Source organism: Chrysochloris asiatica, unplaced genomic scaffold, assembly GCF_000296735.1.
Source record: "Chrysochloris asiatica unplaced genomic scaffold, ChrAsi1.0 scaffold00314, whole genome shotgun sequence".
NCBI classification, from domain to species: Eukaryota; Metazoa; Chordata; class Mammalia; order Afrosoricida; family Chrysochloridae; genus Chrysochloris; species Chrysochloris asiatica.
Genome location: NW_006408832.1, coordinates 2,830,088 through 2,844,615, shown reverse-complemented (window position 1 = coordinate 2,844,615; position 14,528 = coordinate 2,830,088).

Sequence of the window (14,528 nt, the reverse complement as noted above, 5' to 3'; positions counted from 1 at the left end):
TGAGGTTGGCCCAGGATCGGACATTGTTTTGTTCTGCTGTGCATGGGGTCACTATGAGTCGGTTCCGACTCGATGGCACCTGACAACAACAACATTATTATTATAGAGTTTTCTGTGTCTTTCTTCAGTTTTACTAGAGCATGATTTATGCATTTTGAGGTCCTCTCATTGGGAGCATAGATATTTATTATGAATATGTCTTCTTGAACAATTGAATCTTCAATAATGAAATAATGTCCTTTTTTTTTTTTTCTTATGCTGGTTTTTGCCTTAAAGTCTACTTTATCAGACATTTACACTGCCAGTCCTGTTAGTTTTTGATTGCCATTAGCCTGATATATTGTTTTCCATCCTTTAAAAAAAAATTTAATCTATTTTTTGTCTGTATAGGGTTTCTAAGACTCTAAATTTTTATGGGAGCAGAAAGCCTCAGCTTTTCCCAATGAGGGGTTGGTAAGCTTGAACTGTCAAGTTGTAGTTTGCTGACTATTGTTTATCTTATAGAGTCTCTGTGCCATAATAGATGAATGTTATTGTTAAGTGCCATTGAGTCAGTTCTGACTCATAACAACCTTTTAAAGGGTTTCCAAGGAGTGGCTGGTGGGTTTAAAATTCCAAACTTGTGGGTAACAGTCAAATGCTTACCCTACAATCCCATAGCAGGACTTCAAATTGATGAATAGATGAACATAGTTTCTTAAAATTATGTTGATAAGTTTGAAGTGTAAGGTTGGTAGTTCAAGTTCACTAGTTGTTCTTAGAAACATACACAGGGTTGCTATGAATCAGAACTGACTTGATGGCACTTAACATCAACAATGATCACATAAGTGACTGAATTTTCACTTCAGTCATATTATTCATTGCATTCATTACATATACTATAACATGAATGGACCTTGAAAACATTCTGTTCATTGAAACAATAAAAGCATAAATATTACATAATCACACTTATGAAAGTCTTCTGGTGTAGAACAATAGAATAAGCAGTTGGCTGTGAACCACAAGGTCAGAGGTTCAAAACCACCAACTGCTCTTCAGAAAACTCTATAGAGTCGCTGTGAGTTGGAATTGTCTCAAAAACACTTCAAAAATTGTTGTTGTTAGGTGCCATCATGTTGGAACCAACTCATAGTAACCCTATGCACAACAGAATGAAACACTGCCCGGTCCTGGGCCAACCTCACAATTGTTGCCCCACGTGAGCCCATTGATGCTGCTACTTTGCCAATCCATCTCACTGGGGGTCATCATCTTTTTTTCTGACCCTCCACCTTACCAAACATGATATCCTCTCCAGTGACTGGTCCTTCCTGACAATATGTCCAAAGTATGAGAGACAAACTTTGGTCATCCTAGTCTCCAAGGAGCACTCTGGCTGCACTGCTTCCAACACAGATCTGTTGGTTCTTTTGGCTTTCAGTTTTCCCATGTTCTGATTGAACAACTGCCTCTTGTTCATGTACAGATTCCTCATGAGCACAGTTAAGTGTTCCAGAATACTCATACTTCGCATTTTTGTCCATAGCTTGTCACAATCCACACAATTGAAAGCTTCTGCATAGTCAATAAAGCACAGGCAAACATCTTTCTGATTTTCTCTGCTTTCAGCCAAGATCCATCGGACATCAGCAATGATATCCTTCATTTCACGGCCTCTTCCGAATATGGCTTGAACCTCTGGAAGTTCTCTGTCAATGCATGCTTGCAGCATTTATTACCTTTTTTACACTTTGCTCACATGGGATATCAAAGATATTGTCCAATGATTTCTGCATTCCATTGGATCACCACTCTTTGGAATGGGCACAAATGTAGATCTCTTCTAATCAGTCAGCTAGATAACTGTCTTCCAAATTTCTTGGCCTAGATGTGTGAGTGCCTCCAGTTCCACCTTGCTTTCTTGAAAGATTTCTACTTTTATCCCATCAATTCTTGGTGTCTTGTTCTTTGCCAATTCTTTCAATGTACCTTGGACTTCCTCCTTCAATAACACTGGCTCTTGATCATATGGTACCTCTTGAAATGTTTGAACATTAACCATTTCATTTTGGTACAGTGACTCTATGTATTTCATCCATCCTCTTTTGATTCTTTCTGCATCATTCAATAATTTGCCCAGAGAATACTTCAGTAATGGGAGTCGAGTCTTGAATTTTCACTTCAGGTCCCCTAGCTTGAGAAATGCTGAGTGTGTTCTTCTTTTTTGGTTTTCTGACTCCAGATCTTTGTACATTTTGCTGTAATATTTTACTTTCTCTTCTTGTGCTACTTTTAAAATTTTCTGTTCAGCTCTTGTACCTTCTCATTTCTTCCGTTTGCTTTAGCATCTCTGTGCTGGAGAGCAAATTTCAGTGTCTCTTCTGATATCCATCTTGACCTTTTCCTTCTTGTCTTCTTAATGGCTTTTTGCTTTCTTCACGTATGATGTTCTTTATGTCATCCCACAACTCTTCTGGTCTTCCATCTTTAGTGTTTAATGTATCAAATCTGTTCTTCAGATGATCTCTAAATTCAGGTGGGATATATTCAAGTTATATTTTGACTCTCGTGGACTTGTTTTCATTTTCTTTGGCTTCAGTTTAAATTTGCATACAAGTAATTTATGGTCTATTCCACAGTCTGCCCCTGGCCTTGTTTTCACTGATGATAAGGAGCTTTTCCATCATCTCTTTCACCAGATGTAATCAATTTGATTTCTATGTATTCCATCTGGCGAGTTCCATATGTATAGTTATGTTTTATGTTGCTTAAAAAATGTTTTTGAAATGAAGTCACTGGTCTTGTAGAATTCTATCATGCGATATCCAGCATCATTTCTATCACTAAGACCATATTTTCCAACTACTGATCCTTCCTCTTTGCTCCCAACCTTTGCATTACTATTACCAGTAATGAGCAATACATCCTGATTGCATGTTTGATCAATTTCAGATTGAAGAAGTTGGTAGAATTCTTCTATTTCATCCTCACTGACTTTAGTGGTTGGTGCATAAATTTGAATAGTAGTGGTATTAATTGGGCTTCCCTGTATGTGCATGGATATTATCCTATCACAGACAACGTTGTACCTCATGCCTGATCTGGATACGTTCTTTTTGACAATGAATGCAACACCATTCCTCTTCAATTTTTCATTCCTGGCATAGTAAACCATGTGATTATCAGATTCAAAATTGCTAATACCAGTCCGTTTCAGCTCACTAATGCCTAAGATATATCGATGTTTATGTATTCCATTTAGTTTTTGACAATTTCTAATTTTCCTAGATTCATACTTTGTACAGTCCATGTTCTGATTATTAATGGTTGTTTACAACTGTTTCTCTTCATTTTGAGTTGTGCTCATCAGCAAATGAAGGTCCTCTGGTCTTTTCTCCCATGGGTTTAACTCCATTTGTATCATCATGGTCAACTCTACTTTGAGGAGGCAGTTTTTCCCCAGTTGCTTTTTGAGTGCTTTTCAACATGTGGTGCCCACTTTCTGGCACTATAGCTGACACTGTTTCTCTGCTACTCATAAGGTTTTCAGTGACTAAATATTTGGAAGTAGTTCATCACTCCTTCTTCCTAGTCTGTCTTCAACTGGAAGCTCATCTGAAGCCTGTCCACCATGGGTGACCCTGCTGGTATTTAAAACACTGGTGGTATAGCTTTCAGAATGACAGCAACTCACAAGCCACCACAGTACAACAAACTGACAGATGAGTGGTGGACTTAACAAATTAGCACTTATGAAAAATCTAGATTGGGCAAATTAATAAAGACAGAAAGTAGTGTGAACTAGCCTGGGGTGTGGAGTGGAGAGTTGTTGTTTAATGGATAGAGTTTCTGTTTGGGATGAGGAAAAAGTTTTTGAAAATAGTGGTGAGTATTACATAACATCTTAAGATTTGTACTGATTTGTGCACTTAAAATTTTTAATGGAAATTTTTATGTTATACTTATTTTACCATAATTAATGAAAAAGATACTTCTTACACGAAATGGAAACAAGCTGACTGGGTCATGAGTCTCAACATTGTGTAATTATCTTCCATTTTCTCATTTGATGTAACTATCCAACATGTGCTAATTAATCCTCACTTCTATGATGTCAGTGAGACAGGAGTAGAGGCAGTTAATGTTAATCAGACAGGATGCAATCTATAGGACTAGATTGTGTATTAAGTCAATTTTTCTTGAGATTAAAAAAAATAAATAATTAAAGTGAGTAGTTATCAGAGGCCTCAGTACCACCAAGAAAGAAAAGTGGTAAGTAGATCATATCCTATGGACCTAGAAGTTCCTGTAATGTGAATCTCCTGGGCCCAGAAAAAAGATCGATGCCAAGACACATGGAGATTTCCAAGAAACACCCAGCTCACAGTTGTTGAGAGAAGACATGGACATTCCCCCAGAGCTGATAGAGAAAGAAAGCCTTCTTTAGAAGCTGGCATTCTAAATTTGGACTCCTAGTCTCCTAAGCTGTGGGTTCCTGGTGTGGCACTGTAGGCTAAGCACTGAATTGCTAACCACAAGATTGGTCCTTTGAAATCCAATACAGGGTTGATATGAGTTGGAACTGACTCAACAGTACTTAACAACAACAAGAAGCTATGAGAGAACAAATTTACGTTTGCTAAAGTCATCCACCTGTGGGGTTTCTATTATAGAAGCATTAGATTACTCACACAACAGGTAATGCCTGTGCTTTCAAATACTTTTATTATTTTCAGAACAGTAAATGCTCTTTGCTAGTAAGTTATTTATAGGTATTAATCATTAATTCCTCAGTAGTGCCATTCATTCAAACTCAGGATTGGATTTTTGCTTTGTTTACACACCTTTTGGAGTCCTGATGTGGTGCTGTGGGTTAATGTGCCAGACTGCAAAGCCATTTGAACTGTAAGGTCGGCAGTTCAAGCTCACCAGCCACTCCACCAGCAACCCTGTACTGGGTTGCTATGAGTCAGAACCAACTCGATGGCAACTAAAACAACAACAACAAAAGCAAAATTACATTCAAAGAATGTCTAATTTCATATTGAATGAACTGGATTCTCAATAATATTAGCATATTATTGAAAATATGAAGTAATTCTGCTGTACATTTAATATATGCAATTGTGCCTTGCTTGTCTGGAAAATAATAGTCTAGATATTCTTAGTAACATTATTAGTTTTAATAGACATCTTCATTTTAGAAAAATTTTAGTATTACAGAAAAATTATGAAGAAAGTACGGAGGGTTTCTATTATCCTATTATTAACATCTTATATTAGTGCAGTTCATTTGTAATAATTAATAAACCATTATTGTTAGTCAAAGTTCACACATTATTAAGAATTTCTGAGTTTTTCCAAATGTCCTTTTTCTGTTCTAGGATACCACCATGACCCACATTAAATACAGCCACCAACGCACTAAGTAACTGTAAGGAAAATGCTCATTAGCGTCCTGGTCTGGTGGCAACTAGGGCAAAGAACAGGTTCCCTGTTTCTCCTTGGTCTTTTTTTTTTTTTTTTAACTACACATTAATCTGGAGAGGCAAGTTTTACACTGGCATAAAATTGGAGAAGAGCCACCTTTAATTTATCTCTGAATAATTCAAGATGCAGCTCTCACTGCTGAGGTTGCAGGTTTCTATGCTTCCAGGCAACTCCCCAGCTGTCACTGTTGACTTGAAGGATGAGGCTGGACTTCCTCATTGCTCCTATGACCTAGTGTCTCCCTGTGCCCCCTTCCCCCTTCTCCTTCCCTGATTCTGACAAGGGCTATACCTCCCCCTGCCCCCTGAGCCCACTCTCAATTTACTTTAATCACCTTTTCGTAATCCTTCTAGTTTGTTATACAACCAGTATCACCTGCTTCATTTCCCCTGAAAATCACCTTTCCTGCATCGTCTGCCCTCCTGCCTTTCCTGCTGGTCAGTTCCTGACCTGGGTCTGTCTAATCCTGTCCTTGTCTGATTCCTTACATAGCACTTTTCTGTCTCTGAATGTCTTTTCCCATCTGCCCACAGTCCCATTTCCTATCTTTGTTTGATCTACCTGCTCTTTTTAGGTGACATTGTCCAAACCCATGGTTTCAACCTTGAACATATGCATCTTGCAAAAACTGCAGGGGACCCATGTCTTTCTCCCTTTGGGTTTGTAGGGAAAATGGAGTTGGTCAGACTTTCTCACCCATTTCCACAGGAAAGGTCCTTAGTTACTCAGCAGTCCTGATCATTGCCATGATAGGTTTTGTTTATGTAAGCAGTCATGGACTGTGGACAGCATACCTCTTTTGTTTAAGCTAGTGTGAAGAGGGAGGAGAATTCTTAGAGTGAGGATGAGAGTAGTGAAGTGAGTAAATATGTGAGGAAGCTTGGGGAAGCTAGAACTAGAACTAGAGTGAGTGAACCTCAAGCGAACAGGAGAAAGGGAGTCTGAACGAGCGAACCAGAATGAGTAGGTCTGAACACTGCACTGCAGTAGAGGTCATGTCTCACTTCCTTCAGCTCTGCATCCCTTCCTCAGACTATCTGAATCTACTAAGGAACCTGTGAGCCTCACTCAGCAGTTTGGGATTAACAGGCTTCAGTAGGGAGAAACAGATTCAAACTCAAAATCAACCCAAGATGGATTTCTATGAAGTGAAGGTCAGACATACCTCCACCCTACAATCTGACACAAAGCATCCATCCCATAGCACTCTGCTTCACATCTGGGTTTGACAGTCCATTGTACACAGAACTCACAACAATACTCAAGATGATGGGGCTTATTAGGAAAGTGAACAGGTTACAATCTGGATAAAAACCAACTCAGGATGTAGCAGTTTTCTAGTCAGAAACACCTCTTGCTGCCGTACTGCTGTCACGCTTCACTCTTGTCTTTGGCCTCTGTCCTGCTCTGGAAAATGTTATAAAACTCTTTAACCTGTCAGTGAATTCTCAAAAGGCGCATTCTGATAGCTGGTCTCCCGCCCATAGGCACTCAGCTTTTCTCATCCCATGGCCCTAAAGTCAGCAGCTGTCCTGTCTCTTCATGTCACCATCTCTACTGGGACCTCTGCTGTTGCTGCTTTTCTAGGTAGGAATCACACACTCAGCTCAAACCCTTCCTTCTTGATGGCCCTGGCATCGACTGTTCCTACTTCTGAGTTGAGTCCTTTTAAACCTAGCTTGATGGCAAAACTAACCAATCCCAGCCTTAGAGTCCTGTATACTTTGTTTGCATGTTCACACCCAATCACTTGCTGGGAATTAAGAACACTTTGGTTAGAAGGGTCCTATCAAGTAAATCCACAGTACTACACATCTACTTTCCTCTCTGGTCTCTAGCCTGGGTCCCTTGGATCTCCACTTCCTGCCAGAAACCCTCTAGATATTGGGGTTGCAGCAGGGAGGGAAAAATCCTGCTCTGCTTTGCATGTGTGAACTCTGCCTTCTGGAATTGGCACGGCACCTAACCTCTAATGTACCTAAACTCTAAGGTATCCAATGCCTCCTCTAAAACAGGAACAATAACACCACCTTTCTAGTGAAGTTGTTGGGGAGTAACTGTGAATGCAGGTAAAGTTCTAGCATGTGATAAGCTAGGTGTGGAGTAAGGAGTCCAGTGCTATTGAAAGGACAACCACTACCACCCTCTCAGGACTTCCCTCAGATCTTTCTAAGGACTCTGGTAAGTTCTTGGAGCACCTTTCCCCTGCACTTTGCTTTGATGGTTGACTTGATCATTGGAGTCAGTGAGACCCTGCCTAGTAGAGTTGTTGCTGCTAAGTACCATCAAGTCAGTGCCATCACAGTGACCCCATATAGGGTTTCTGAGGAGTGGCTGGTGGATTTGAACTTCCAACCTTGCAGATCAAACCAACCTTGTGGTAGCATGCTTATCCTATAGTGCTACACCAGAACCATCAATCCTGGTAGAGTACATGTTGATAATCTGGTGGCAATTTCTGTGGCCCCTAATCTTGCCTGATAGAGTTATAGTTAAGTGTCATTGAGTCATTTCTGACTTACAGCGACCCTGCATAGGGTTTCAGAGGAGCAGCTGGTGGTTTTGAATGATTAACCTTATGGTTCACAGTCCAGTGCTGATGTGATGATAAACTGGTGGTAATTTCAATGGCCCTTAATCTTCCTTGGTAGAGTATGTAGTGATAAACTGTGTGGAACTTAAAGCATTCTTGTGATTCAGATCACACATTTTTTTTTTTTTTTTGTACACGTGTAAGTGGAATTATTTTCTTTTAATTGTACCTTAACGTTGATAAGGTTTACTTAAATAAAGATTTTTCTGTTAAGTGAAGACCACTCTGTAATTATAAAACAAACAAACAAGCATAAGCTGTTTGACATTGTGAATATTAAGTAAATGTGTTTTTAAAATGTGACTTACTATTTTTTTATATATGCCCATTAAATTGTACTTATCTTATATTTGTTTTGGAATTATTATAGCTTTTACTTTTAATTTTGTAAAATGATGACAATAATGTTATCAGAACACCTATGAAAATCAGATGTGGCAGAAAAAAAATGTATGCAAACTTTTTTTTTTTTTTTTAATGGAAATCAAAGATCTGTATCACTCAAAAATCGTCACTTGCCTTCTTTGCTAATTGAGCAATAGGGAAGATGCAAAGTAGCATGAATTCATTAGGAGAGACATTCTGGTTTGCTCCCTAGCAAACCAGAAGTAGGATGCACTCTGTTCTTTACAAGAGTGCTCTATAAACTCCTAACTCCACTTTGTTGGAGAGACATGAAATGTACCCCTAAAACCATAAGCTTAACATATAATGTAACTCTTATTATATTATTGTTGTTGACAGTAGACCCAAGGAGGTTTCTATATAATAAAAATATTGGTAGCAAATAGCTTTTTCTACTTATTTAAAAATTTCATGAATCTGGAAAGAGAGAGACTGAGAGCTGGTGGCCAGGAGGCAGGCTTGCAGAATGTGCCTTTTGGTGGTTTAAATTATTATACATGCTTCAGTGTTTAAAAAACAACAGCAAAAACAAAAACAACAACAGCAAAAAAAAAAAAAACAACAAGCTAAAATGAATAGAGAGAAATACTGTTAACTGATGGTACATGGAAAGGATTATAATCATTTTAATAAAATAAAATTTACGAGTTGTTGAATGTAAAACTGATGATCTGCCCTGTAAACTTTCACTAAATTCACAATAAAAACTTTAAAACAAAAATTCATGAATTAAGTTAGATTTTGAACAAAATTATAATTCAATATAAGATGCATTATTTTTATATTGGCATTCATACCAATTGTGTTTTGATCTTTTATAAATATATGTATGGGAAGGAAACACTTACAGTTTATGGTATAACTCCAAATCACCAATTTTGGAGATTTCTCTGATTATAAATACAATGATATTTCTCTAGTAATAAAACTCAGCTGCATACTTCTTAAAGTGTGCTGCAAGTTTAGGAAGCAATTTTGCAACTTGACAATTTTACAATTATTGCTCTTTTATGTGTCAATGCTTTAAAGGAGTGATTTTAAATTTTGTGCTCTTTTGTGATGGGTTGCAATTCTGTTATACTTAGAAAGAGTCATTTTGGGGTTTTGATTCCTCAGTAATATGACTAAACATAGAAATTTTGGATTTGGGATTATATCAATTATTTAATATGTTGTTGTTTTTGTTAAGTACTTTTCAACTCATAGTGACTACATATAGGGTTTCCAAGGCTATAATCTTCACAGGATCAGAAAGCATCATATTTTTCCTGTGAAGCTATTGGTGGGTTTGAATTACTGACCTTGTGGTTAGAAGTCCAGTGCTTATCCTACAGCACTACTTGTGGTTCTAATAAACTAATGAGTTGTTTAGGTGTCAGCGACTCAGTTTTGACTTATAGCGAGCCTACGCACAACAGAATGAATCACTTCCTGGTCCAGCCCTAGCCTCACAACTGATGGTACACTTGAGCCCATTGCTGATTCAATTCTTTTACATTCCTCCTTACTCACTGTCATTACAAAATGAAGTCTTTGACAACTTCAATCTTTTCTTCATTGATTGTGATGTTGTTTACTGGTCCAGTTTCTTTATATTGAGGTGCAATCCTTACTGAAGGTTGTGGTCTTTTATCTTCATCAATAAGTATTTTAAGTCATATCAGAAGTTATTTAAAAAGACAACTTGTTAGACAATACTATATATACATACATAGCAAGAGGCACACTTTAAGTATGAAGTACAGAATGTTAAAAGGAAAGCAAGAAAACAGATACTCTATGCAACTACTATCTAAAACAAATCAAGTTTAATTATTTTAATATCAGTAGAAATAACCTTTAAGAAAAAAAAAAGGTTATTAGGGATAAAGGGGGAAAAGCCATAATGCAAAGACATTATTTCACTAGGAAAATATAATCACTTCTAAAGTTCTTGTCTTGTATGTATTGTCATGATTTACAAAGACACCAGTGAAAATTGACATAACTAATAGGGAAGACAAAGGTCTATCTATCTATAGCCAAAGTAAATGTAATACACTTGTAGATGCTGGTAGAAAGAGTGGACAATAAGTCATCAAGAAAAGAAACGGTATGAACTATCATGTTTTCAAACCTGACCTATGTGTTATATATATAGAACTTTGTTACCAGAAGACATCCACTATGAAACTATTTTAAAGTAGCACTAGAGAATGGTTGATAGATCAGATACAGGTGTAGAAAAAGGAGAGAAGTCGAGGACACTTCTATGGGTTTGGGAGGTACCAATCAAGAGGTAGAGGCCATGCATTTGGAAGTGGAAGACTAGGGAAGGAGTGAGAGTGGGTAGGGGATATGCAGCTTTCTATGAGGATGGGGCAAGAAGGAACAGAAAAATCAAGCTAAGTTTCCAGCAGATGGGTCAACCATAATACAATATTACAAAATAGGTAGCCTTAAAGAACAAAAATTTATTTTCTCAATTATTGAGGCTGGGAGTCCTATTCAGGGACTGTAGTTCAGCTTACCTATCTGACTGGGCTGGATCCCCTATGATTTGGACTCATCCCTCCAACTATGCTCATTCTTACCAACACGAGTATCAGCATCCATGAGATGGGTTGACATCAGAGCAAGGAGGCAAGGGTTAGGCTTGTCCTTTCGGTGAATATCCATTGCCCCAAACAACCACATGTCAATACCAGAGTATAGTTGAGTGGGAAGGAATGAAGAGCTACAATCAGATCTTATTTACTGCACTTATTGTATAAGAAAGAAAAGGCATGGTGAAAATGAGGATTCAAGACATTGGCAGAGCAGAAGATTGGTTAGAATCATAAGATTTTAGTATAACAAAAAGTTCCAAAGTATTTATAAAATGCACACACAAAAAATACAATCAGAGGTTGGTCATTCCATGGAGTTTAAGTCAAGACTTATTCAAGAAGGCTTGATGCCATTGTCAATCAAAATATTAAAATAATTAACTAGGTTAGATAATGAGAGTGGAGAAATGATACCCTTGGCAAGAATCAGCATGGCATGTTCTAATCATCGGTTATGTGGATTTTGTGAGATCCATAGTGACAGAGAAGACAGTGATGACAATTGAAAGCCAGGAATGCCTGGATTCATGAACTATACTTCATTGATTATTCTTTCCACTCAGACACAGAGAGGAGATAAAAAATGAGAAGCAACCCTTTAAATTGGCAGCCCATTGTACCTGGAGCCTCCAGTTTTCAATAGTTGATGCTTTGATTCATCTGCCTTTGTCAAAATGACTCAGTAGAAATATCTAATATATTTTCAGTCCCCCTCTAAGGAGACGTTTTCTCAAGGACATTCTGTAAATATGCACAATTACTCTTGAGGATAGAACTTTAGAAGAAATATATGCCAGTCCATAGAGATAAAAACTATTATCATTGATGAGAGGAGAAGAAAGATGAGGAACTGTCATTTGAGTATGGAGGTGGAGATAACATTTCATCAAGATTTATTGCCATATCAACACACAGTAACTTAAAATTTATCATTGTTTTAACACTCTAGAGTGTACGTTTGCAGGTACATTTGCAACTTTGAGGACTGTGCCACTGTTCTTCCCATTTAATGGGAAAAGAGACTGAGGTACAGCCCAGCTGAAAGCTTTGTTTAAAGATCTGATGAGAGTCTAGAACCAGAACTGATATTAGAACTCAAACTACAGGGATCCTAATCATTTGGTTCCACAACCTTATTTACTGTAATCCCAATACCCAGATCTCAAGAAAAACATTAGAAACCAAACATAGCTCATAATCTCTCATTAAATCTAATCTTACCGGAGAGGCAGGGCTTGATGGCAGCTAGGGTGGAGGTGCAGTGAAGTTCACCGTCAGCAATACCGTAGAATACCAGGCAAAGCAGATCCAGGGCAGAGCTCCAAAACTCAGGACCACAGAGATAGGAATATTTTGAAGGTTTGAAGGCTTATAGATTGTGGAACTTTAAGTTGAAGTGAAAAATCACGGACTTTTGAATCTGCTGGACTGGGCTCAGAGGCTGGAGCCAATATCTTGGGCGAGACCAAACAGCAAGACCAAGCAGGGGAGCAGAAACACTACAGAAAACTGCCGTGGGAACCTTGGAGCAAAGGTGGACAATATACTTTGTCAGTTTTGCTTTGTTCTGATTTTCTTTCTTGCTTTCTTTCTTTTTTTCTTTCTTTCTTTCTTTCTTTCTTTCTTTCTTTCTTTCTTTCTTTCTTTCTTTCTTTCTTTCTTTCTTTCTTTCTTTCTTTCTTTTTTTTTTGTATCTGGTCATTGGTACGCCCACTCTTTGCCCACCTCCATTCTGGTAACTAGAGGGGGAGCCTGAGCGAGTGGACAGCCCCCACCCCACCACTAGTGGGTTCTTCTGCCACACATGCGCACAGAGACTCAGCCCAAGAGCAGGCCCTGAAGGTTTTTAGCTTGTTTGTCTTTTGTTTTGTTTTATAATACGGGAAAGGGCAGAACAGGGATATAGAGAGGAAAAGAGAGTTTTAAAATACAACAGGCTGAAAATTAAATTAAAGCCTGAGGTATAGCATAACAACCAACACTGGCATCTTGAAAGCTCTCACGCAGCTTTGAAAACAAGAAGCTGAAGAGAGGACATTAAAGTCATACTCATATTAGGCTACAGATTTTTTTTTTTCTTCTTCTTCTGTCCCTCCTCTCCCTTTTCTGTGATTATAGAATGCAGTATTCAGTCTAGTTTTTGTTGTTGCTGTTTTTTATTTATTTGTTTTTCTCTTGTTTGTTTTTCGCTGGTGCTATTTTGCTGTTATATGCTCTCCCTTCTACCTTTGGAGGACTCTTTCTCTCCAAATATTACCCAAGAAGAGTCAATAACTGCTGCCATTTGGCCAAGCTACAATCACACTCTATTAAACACCAAAACCCAGGCAAGAACCAATACCAACTGTCATATACCAGGGAAACAGACAACACCTGTGAAAGTTACTCTGGGCTAAGCAATATGAAGAGTGAAAAGGGAAGCCCATATCCTGATCACATCTCCCTGGAAGCAATAAGAAAGCATAAAAAGTTCCAAAAAAACATACTCAATTAAGTATTAAGGCCACGGATAAACACTAAACATGTCCAAGAAGCAAAAGCAGATGACCATATCAGCACATGTCCAGAAACAAGATAAAATGTCTGAAACAAATGACCTAGAAGTAGACCTGGACTCCATTCAGGAAGGAGGGCAGGCCTTGGAAATTCCTGAGAAGGAATTCAGAAAAACGATTATTAAATGTATCAAAACACTTTACAATGGAGTTGAGAAAAATAAGGAAGAAGTCAGAAAAGAGTTACAGGAACATTCAAATAAGATAGATACAGCATTGGAAAGAATTCAAAACCTACAGAAAGAGGTCCAAATGATCAGTAACAGAATATCAGAAATAGACAATACTCTGAAAGGGCAAAGGAGTACATTAGACGAGATGGAAGGCAAAATCCATGAACTTGAAGACAAATCTCTCAATACCACTTAGATAGAAGAAGAAACAGAAAAAAGGCTAAAAAAAAATCTGAAGAAGGTCTGAGATTCATGTTGGACAACATGAAGAGGAATAACTTAAGAATTATTGGCATTCCAGAACAAGAAGAATCACACAAGTCCACAGAGGAAGTAGTTGAAGAACTGCTGGAAGAAATTTTCTCTAACATCTTTAAAAGTGAAAAGGTAAACATTCAAGAAGCTCAACAAACTCCAGGAAGCATAGACCCCAAAAGAAAATCACCAAGACATATCATAATCAAGCTCTCTAAAATCAAAGATAAGGAGAAATTTCTGAAAGCAGCCAGAGAAAACAGAAGTGTCACATACAAAGGCAAGCAAGTCAGATTAAGCTCAGATCTCTCAGGAGAAACCATACAAGCAAGAAGGCAATGGGGAAACATATATAAAAATCTGAAAGAAAAAAATATTGCCAACCAAGAATTCTTTATCCAGCAAAGCTATCAATCAAATATGATGGTGTAATCAAAACATTCCAGGATAAACAGAAGCTAAGGGATTTTTCCAAAGCCAACCC